Source organism: Acyrthosiphon pisum, chromosome X (genome assembly GCF_005508785.2).
Source record: "Acyrthosiphon pisum isolate AL4f chromosome X, pea_aphid_22Mar2018_4r6ur, whole genome shotgun sequence".
Lineage (NCBI taxonomy): Eukaryota > Metazoa > Arthropoda > Insecta > Hemiptera > Aphididae > Acyrthosiphon > Acyrthosiphon pisum.
The window spans coordinates 72,907,897-72,917,929 of NC_042493.1; positions in this window are offsets into that span (position 1 = coordinate 72,907,897).

The window sequence follows — 10,033 nt, forward strand, 5'->3', positions numbered from 1 at the left end:
AAACCAGGATTTTTTTTTTTAATAAAAAGTGTACACATTTATATCGTTTTTTCCATTCACCTATTTCGAACGCACAAGAACACAATGGTTGTAAAAATGTTTACATTTTATGTCTTTTTGTTTAGACCCCTCGAGATAATAATACCTTGCCGTTGAGAAAATAACACAATAGTAAACAAAATAACAGAAATGCATAAATAATTTGTTATTTTGTTCTTAATTACCCGTTATTGTTATAGTGGTGGCTGTGGACCCGCAGTATAAGATGTATATTTTTCAACCATACGTATATATAATAATACAATTTCGTTTTCATAAAATACAAAGCCGTTTTCGAATTACAAAAGGGAAACCGTTTAATTTAATTTCAAGAATAATTATCGTGGCGCCTATAATATATACCTATATATTATTATATTATTGTAACGACGTGCATATTATTATAGTTTTGTAGCGATTTGACTCCGTATTTAGCCATGGCGTATCATTAGCAGCTATAATCAAGTAGTAGTGATGGGTTTGCGGTAGTAGATTACCACTCTAAAAGGAGATATTTTCGTTGTTTTATCTGAACCGGCGTAATTAATAATCTTTCTGTATAAACGTACACCGTACACGGTACGCGGATATTGTGGTAGTGAATACAACCAAACTGGATGTTCATTTTGAAGGGAAAAATAATGGTTATAATCATTGTTATTTTTTTATTATAATTATTGAGGATAAAATGTATAGTGCATGGTATGTCGGCATGCATTAGAAATTGTATGCTTACTTGTATGGAAAACAATTTTGTGGCAACTATGTAAATTAAACGCGTGAAAAATGCATAATGTCTATACTCTATACGATGTATAGTAGTGGTTCTGTGCGATTTCTCAGATAAAACATGCCGGGTGTGCATCAATCTGCACTTCTATTGCAAGAGTTCAGATACTTGAATCATTAAAATGGAAATGTGTCTTGGAAAAAAAGCTACCCTCTTGCATAGTTACACCTTATTATATTACAGCAATATGCCAGTGCGATTATATAAATTATGAAAAGATCAACATTTGGGGTAGTAGAGCTGATAATGATAGTTAGTAAACATGTGGTCGACAATTTTATTGAAAAATAGCTACAATTTAAATATACGTATAATGCAAAATTATGAATAGGTCGTCAGGTAATGTTGAATTTAATGCTATTTAATATTATTTCTGTTTCGCTATTGATATTTACACATTTATATTCGGTATGTTCATAATATTATATTTTATCTATCATGGAGGTGCCAATTTAGATTTTCAAATCTTCTTATTTTGTCAGATTGAGTATGTTCACGCGAGAACGTAGCTTTTCCTCTCACTCTCTCTCTCTCTCTACTTTCCTTTCATACTCTTTTTCTCTTTATAGGTATAGATTTCTCAATAAATCATATAATACTTAATTAAGTCGTAAAACACGTCGTTTTACGCATATCGCCGTATGTATAAGGTCGTATTATTATACATGATTATGACTTACCAGCTCTGACTTGAACGGTCCGGGAAACGATGGTGCCCGCGCGACTGTGGGCCACACACCTGTATGCGACCGAGTGCACGTTTGGTGAGTATTGGTGTTCAGCAAAGGGTGAAAAAACCAGGGTGCCGTTGTCGTCGACGTGCATCAGGTCTCTGACGCCCCTAACCGTTGAACCATCGAGAACCGTCTGCCAGCGGACTAGTGGCCTGGGTGTTCCTTCGGCAGCACACTCCACTCGAGCCCCAGTGGCGTTCGAAAAGAAAACTGACACCGGTGGCTCGACCACAAAACGTGGCCCGTGCTCTTCTCCACCATATCCTAGAGCTGAAATCAGAAAAAAAACCATCGCAGACGTTAGAATTTTGTAGTGGTACGATGTGTGTGGATCTGTGTTTGTTCACGATCGACACTGCTGTTTTAATTGGTTTACGTATTATAACAATATTTATGATGTGTTCAGAACGATGACAATGATAATATAGTAATTATTTGTCAATTGGTTTTCATTCGACCAGAGTACAAAAAAAACGGTTTCGCGGACACTGAATCCAATAATAAATGTTAATTTGTAAAAAGTTCAACAATTTGAATACTAATTATTTTTTATCTCAATTATTTAAAAAGTCCATTATTATAAGGTTAATTATGTAAAGCCCGTAAAAAAAATGAATAAAAATAAAAAATAAACATTATTTATATAATTGCATACCTAATTATAAGTTGTATAATTATAAATCAAAATATTTAATTATTAATCAAATATCTAAATCTGAAGTTTTGCAATCAACTAATGTTTGATTTATTTCTCTAAAAGTATAATTTCACATTTACAATCTGTAGATAAATACATAGTTAAATAACCATATTAAGAAAATTCTCTGAAAACTTATTAAGTGATACATCACTCATTTATTCAAACAATAATAATAATAATAACAATAATAATAATAATTCTTGCTTTAGAATTTATTAGTATGCTTAAGACTTTATTATTATAAAATACTTAGATTTTTTTTATTTTATTTAAAAAGTGTTCTGTGTTCAAATAATTTTCTTTTTTTTTTCAAATTAACCCCCCCCCCCCCCTATTCGATAAATTCTCTAATGGTCAAATTGTTTAAAATGTTGATACATCTAAATATAAATACTATCGATTTGTTTCTAAGATAATTAAATATTTACAGTATCAAGTATAATAAAATTGTTAATAATGGTTCGATATTAAATACAGTTACACATATCAATATATCATGTAACTACTCATACTCATTACACTAAGATAACTTGTATTATAAATATGAAAAATGACTGCATACTTAATATGGTAGTTTTTATCAGGGCTTGAAACCTAAATTATTTTTCCTATGTCGTTTTCGGTCAACGGTATTTATTTTTTCTAATTTCATTCTTGGTTTTGAATACTGGTTTTTATTTTTTTCCGATTTCTACTTTTTTTATTTTGTTTTCGGTTTCGGTATCGATTTCGGTTTATAAAAGTTTTAACTGATATTCAAAATTGGTATCCAATATCGGTTTCAAGTCCTGCATTATTGAGGTCCCCACACACTGCAGCGGAGGTGGTTGCGTAAAATTCTGTTTTCTTGGCTTAACCGCCACGCGACGCGGTGAGTGATGAAATGTGTCCTGCAGCAAATCACTGCCACCGTCACAGTATGTGGAGACCTTTATTCTATTATTATAATGACATCAAGGCTTGAAACTGAAAATATTTTTTCCTATTTCGATTTCAGTTTTGGTTATTGGTGTTTCTTTTTTCCGATTTTGGTTTTAGTTTCGGATATCGGTATTTATTTTTTCTGATTTTGTTTTTGGTTTTGATTACAGGTATTGATTTTTTCGATTTTTTTTTCGGTTTCGGTTTAGATTTAGATTTTTAATGGTTTTAACCAGTATTCAAAATTGGTATCCAATATCCTTAGTAAATAATATTTGATAATTTGGAAACTACTTGATCAAATTTTTGATATAAATCCCCATAGGACTTGTATACTTCAAATCAGAAATCGTATAATTTATAAAAAGTGTGAAGCATGCTTGGCAAAATACTCTATATACATAATTAATATATATATATATATATAGATATATTTTTCCTGGTACAGACTACAGGGTCAAAAATATTATGACCCTGACGTATTTTTAGATAGGGAAATGGTTGTAGCCATCAATGTTAACTTAATATAAAGACATCCTGTTGGTATATAATATAATGACTGAATGCATAATTTCCACTCTAAAGTAAGAACGAGTCTAACTTGATTAAATATTTGGAAAAGGGTTAATTCTGAATGCAAGATGTACGGAAAATTCAAATACTCTAAACGAACTAATTTTGTACAATTTTGGAATTCATCACGACGTTATCAACATGAAAATCCTGCAGATATAAAAGCAAAATTCGCTATAAATGTTATTGAACGCAGAACAGAAAATAATCTGAACGAACCATCAACAACTGTATGCATCGAATGGTTTTAAATATTTGTACGTCTGGGAAAAACTGGGTATATATATAGATGTAGATAATATACATTGCCGAAATTTTTGCACGTTCGGTGTGCAATGACGTTATTGCAACAAGGGAGTGTTTTTTTTTTTTTTTTTAATTTTGGGTGACATCTGAAAACCAGTCAACCGTATAACGGACCCACCTGATACACTAAAACCCAATCGATGAGAGAGGAAAAATAATTAAAACTATATTATATTTTAACAGATTTCTGTAATATTTTTGCGGCCACAACAAAAATAAGATGAATATTATATTATTATATTATAATAAATAATGTAATTAGTATACTGACGAGTTATTTTATTTATTTAGAATTGTTATCCTCCTGTGGTTTTGACATTACGATTTGTTTTTGTAGGCAATATTATAAATTTATCGTATAATATTTTTATGCATAGGTAATTGAAACTGAAATTTTTCAAATGTCTTGTGACATGTAATGCTTGAAGACATTTATTATACATACCTATAAGTATCAATATTTAGTATTATTATATATTATCGTTTTTAATTTTAATTTTTATGAAGAGGTCCACGGTCAATTTATTGTCTCAAAGGGGCCCGGCAGAGAAAAAGTTTGGAAAACGCTGCCATAAATGGATAAAAAAAAATATAAAATTTGGGAAGGTTTTAATTACTATTTGCATATTTCTATACTTACTTATAGCAGTGACCGATAACAGTGCTGCACATTTATCAGGTAAAATAATTAATCACCTCATGAATTATATAATTTATCGTTCATCTGTCCTAATAAGGTATAGGTCATAAAGATAAAGTGTTAACCAACGAAAAGAGATAAGTCCATATCCATCAATGATCATAAGCCTGTGTAAAAAGCGACTGGCTGCAGGTAGAACACATCCTATAGCAGATGACGACGGCGGGTAGAACGATTTTGACGGTAGACCGCATACCATTATAATATGACATCCATTTTATAGTACATATTTTTGTTTCATCTTATTTTTTCACTTTCACTGCCACATAAATTCATTATTAATCTAATGACTTTATGAAAAAGGATAAAAATTTACTTCTTATCAGATTAAATTAAATTATAATATAGCCTATCTGGTCCACAAAATGTATAACGATAAAATTACCGCGGGTCTCCAAGGGTTGACTATAAGATTTTAAGATAAGATGACTTTTGAACATCCAGCGCAGTAAAGTAAAATATAAATTAAATTTTTTTATTTAGTTTTTATTAACACGGATTAAAAATGTTTTTAGTGAAGAACGAAGTGAAAACGATGGAGTACCCTTTTTAATATCTACTTTTTACATAATTTTAAGTAAAATCTTTTCAATTATATTTTAAGTTCATATTTTGTAACATGTTACAGTATTTTTAGAAGCATAAGTTAAGTATTTTAGATTCTGAGTGGAACGATGAATGTATTGATTTTACAATGATGTGTGTTTTATTTTATTTTATTTTTTTTTGTGTCTGTCATCACCTTTTAGGATAGTAAAAGTGCTTGGATTTTCTTCAACAATATCTTTTCTGATAGGAAAGTGAATCTAGTTGGTACTTTAGGGGTTCAAAAGTAAAAATTTCCCAGTAGTTTTCAAAAGCAACGGGAAAAACAATAGAAAAATTAAGGAAAAACGGGAATTTTTACGCAAAATCTGTTTTCGAAAAAATCGATTTTGGTTTTTATCGCAACTCTAAAACAAATGACCGTAGGTACATGAAATTTTAACTGAGTGTTTATATTAGCATTTTCTATACACAATAACATTTTCCAAATATTTTGACTTATTTTGAACTCTTTACGGACATTTGTAGTTTCCGTTGTTTGTATTTTTTTTTCTATAAATATCAATAAAATTGTATTTGTTGGTTAAAAAAGCTTGAAAATTTAATAGAAGGTTCCTATTATATTTTTGGAAGGCAGATGAAAAAAATTAAAAATCCGTTGTCACAATTTTTTTTATAAGCATCTAAAGTTCAAATATTGACAGAATACGTAAAAATGACGAACATTTGCAAATTATTTTGAGTTAGAAATTCATGAAAAATTTTCTTTTAAATCTAAGATTTGAAAATGTAATACAAGATTCCTCATAAGTTTGTATAACTTATTCAAAAAAAAAAATGTCTACAAGCAAGTCAAATTAAATTTTTATGAGCGTTTGACATTTATATTTTTACAACATTTGATATTCACTCGAATTCTCACGTTACGATTTTCTTATTTTGTTGTAATTAAAATAAGAATGACTGTAGATACTTGAAAATTTCACTGAATTTTCATATGAGCATTTTCTATACACAATACAATTTTTATAATAATATGACTCTTTTTGAGATTTTTACGGATGTTGTCAGTTTTCAATTTTTTTAGTTTTTTTTTCTATAAATATCAATATATTTTTATCTGTTGGGCCAAAAAGTGTAAAAATGTAAAACAAGGCTTCTGATATATTGCTACAATATCAGTGGAAAAATATTAAAAATACATAGGTACACATTTTTTTTATAAGCATTTAAAAAGATCGAATTTTGACAAAATTTATCAAATTTGAATTTGAATAATTATTTTGTAGTTAAAAATATGTAAAATGTTTAATTTTTATAACTAAGATTTGAAAATTTAAAAAAAAATTCCACGTAAGTAATTAATTTTGTTACCAAAAAATCTAAAAAATACATTTACACAGTTTATTTTTATAGTCATTTTAAGTACAAATTTGGACGAAATTACATATTAAAAACTTAGGATAACTATATTAGTTATTTTGTTGTGATCGTGTAATATTATTCTTGGGTACTTGAAACTTCTAAAGTATACTATTATATATCTATGATAGTACCACGGTTTGTTGTTGATGTATAACGCGTAATAAGTACCTAATAGATATTATGATATGATTAATTTGGAATTTATTATAGGTACCTATTATAAGTCAATTTTTTTTAAATACTATAGACTATAATATAATATTATGTCTTATACCTAGACTGACATACTGTCTTCGCTCAGAATCGTATTTCTTATACAATTATATTATATCAATGAATTCAAATTTAATACCATCCATTATACATGAACCCACTTGTAACCTACTGTACAGCAGAGCGAAATCCACTTACCCACCTTTTTTTTATTATAAGTGTTTTGATTGATTCTGGCATTATACTTGTTAAAATTTAAATGAAAATGAAACAGTAGTTTTATAAAGTATTTAAATATATTTAAACTTAAAAATTAATTAATTTAAGAATAGTACAAAAAAAAACAAATTTTCAAAATGTTTAAGTTTTCAAAGAAAGTAGACAATTTTCAGAAATTTTCAAAGAAAAAAAAAATGTTTAATTGAATATTTTCAAGCTTACATCTCTATGCACACGTTATAATATTTTCATGATGACAAAATACTTATTTCCAACATTTCCATTTGCTTGTTGATAAGCTCGCATGACGCTGTTCGAATACCATCTACACGCTGGAGTACCTAAATTGCCTATACTATTCGCCGTTTTATATGTTTTTATAAAAATTAACAAATTCGTTTATTAAAAAGAAATATGAATTAATCGAAAACGATATTAATGACTCATGTATATTATATAGGTATAAAATATTGAATAAATATAACTGATCTCAATTGTTATCTGTGCTTTCGTTGGCTATAGAAATAGAAATAATACAGTATTATTTTATTGGTGGCCAACAACAAGAGCCTCGTATGTACCACGGATACGCGCAGGTGTGTATCTTGTCGATTTTTATTTTTTTTTTTTTTAGTAACTTTTTATACAGTCCTAGGGTTTCCACTGCATTTGATTACCATCCACACTTGGATAGACAACGAAAACAAATAAATTCGTATGCAATTTGTAGCAAACTGGAATATTGAAACTCATAGTATCTATGTATGTGACGAAAAAGATTCAGGAAATCTGGTTGAATTGAAAACGATGTGTGAATGTGTGTCGGAAAAAAAGATGTGAAATAAAAACAATTGTATATGTGTGTGTACGAGTATGTGCTATTTTCTACACTACACGAGACATGGAAATAAGGTCGCCAATTATTGCGGTGTGTAGTAAAAGGGTTGAATTTGTCTGATGGTGAAATGCGAAAAACCCAAAAACCTTGTTCGATTAAAGTTAAAAATATTCATGGCTTATACAATATACGATCTGTTAAATTAATGCATCTTTGTTTTTATCCTATATTCATAAATTACCAAACTCTTTCTTGCTGTTGTAGGTATCTAAAAATCTTTTGGAAATTATATTTAAAAATTATCTTGACACAATTAACGTTTGACGTATACTGACACAACGAAATATTTTAGCAGGCAAAGGACAAATATCCACTCTGTAACTAGTGCTTATGAAGAGGATAAGCACTTTTACTCTCTCACTTGTAAAATATATACATTCATTTTATTGTATTATGAGATTAATCTATTATAAGCCAGATCGATATTATAAAATTATATTGATGTATTTTGCTGACTTTGTAGTTTATAATATTTCAAAGAACACACAATTGTCCCTTAAGGTGTTTCGAAAGACTTGAAACTACAACATTTTACTAAATTGTAATTTACTAGCCAGGGAGGTGTTAAAAATATAAATATAATATATTAGGTTTACTCTATTATTTTTTTTTTTATTAACAGGAATCTTCCGTCTTTATTTGTTAGATTTTGATTTATTTTTTTTAAAAATAAAAAGGTCATTTTGCTATAAAATTAGCTAGAGATTAGCCTATTTATATAATATTGCTTGCACAATATACTGATATACTGATGAATATATTTAGTTAAAAAATGCATTAATGATTTTTATTGGAACTTTTTGGTATTTTGTATCTACCGAAAGTATAACTCTTTTGAGTAGTATTCAATACATCCAAATCTTAAACAAAAAAATGTATATTTTATATTAACAGAAATATATTATTAATTTACACAAACCAAAGAAAGTTGTTATTGTAAATATTATTTTGAATAGAACAGGTATTATAATTTATAATAGTATATGTATACGTTTACTAATATCATTCTACTTATAATATTAAGCCGTAACAGATACATTACCGTCGTTACGACTACAAAATTAAGTATTTACACTGGCTCGGTTTTATTGTACGATCGAGGCAATTTTTTTCGCCCAAAACATAATATTACGTTTTGTTATATGGTAGACTGCATAGATGCGTTTAAATATTCGCACCGTCGTAAGAAGTGTAACCCGCGTTTGGTTTGGCTATAAAATTGAATTTATGCGATCTCGGAGGAAGAACAACACCGTAATAATAATGTATATACTCTGAATGCGAATGCGAGCTAAATCGCCTCGTGCATTGTCTTAGCAGCTTCCTGTTGTCATTGTGATATTATTATTTCATACCCGACGTATGTATATACACCGTGGTACCCCGTGGTATCAAACATCGATTCAATTCATATGACGAACGACGAGTAACAAAATACCGTTTTTAGTCTAGGTAACTATGGGGACACCAAAAGTCATCGGTTGTTATTCTCTGCAACAGCCAGCCAGTGAGACTCTAAATATACGTTGGCGAAGGAACTATAAAATGTGATGTGATTATTATAATTGCTATGAATAATATAGTATTGACTGGTTATGGTTATAATATGAACATTATTTTATAATGAATTACTATGTAATAAACATAAAATATTATACGAAGGTAACATTAAGGAGGTGGGTTGAACGACATTGGCTATGTTTGTAATTTTATTTTTGTAATCTATTTGAAGTTATTGGTAATTACTCTGCGTCGTAATATATATTAGAAAAAAATTATTACTGTTTAAGTTGTGTATTGTGTCTATATTTTTTTTTTAGTGTTACCCAATAATTTTAATTTTAATATTTTTTAAAAATGTTGGCTATTATATAAAATATATTGACTATTTAATACATGGATTTTTTTAATCATAACCGTAACTAGGTAGTAGATTACAATTCTAAAATGGATATATCCCAGATAAATT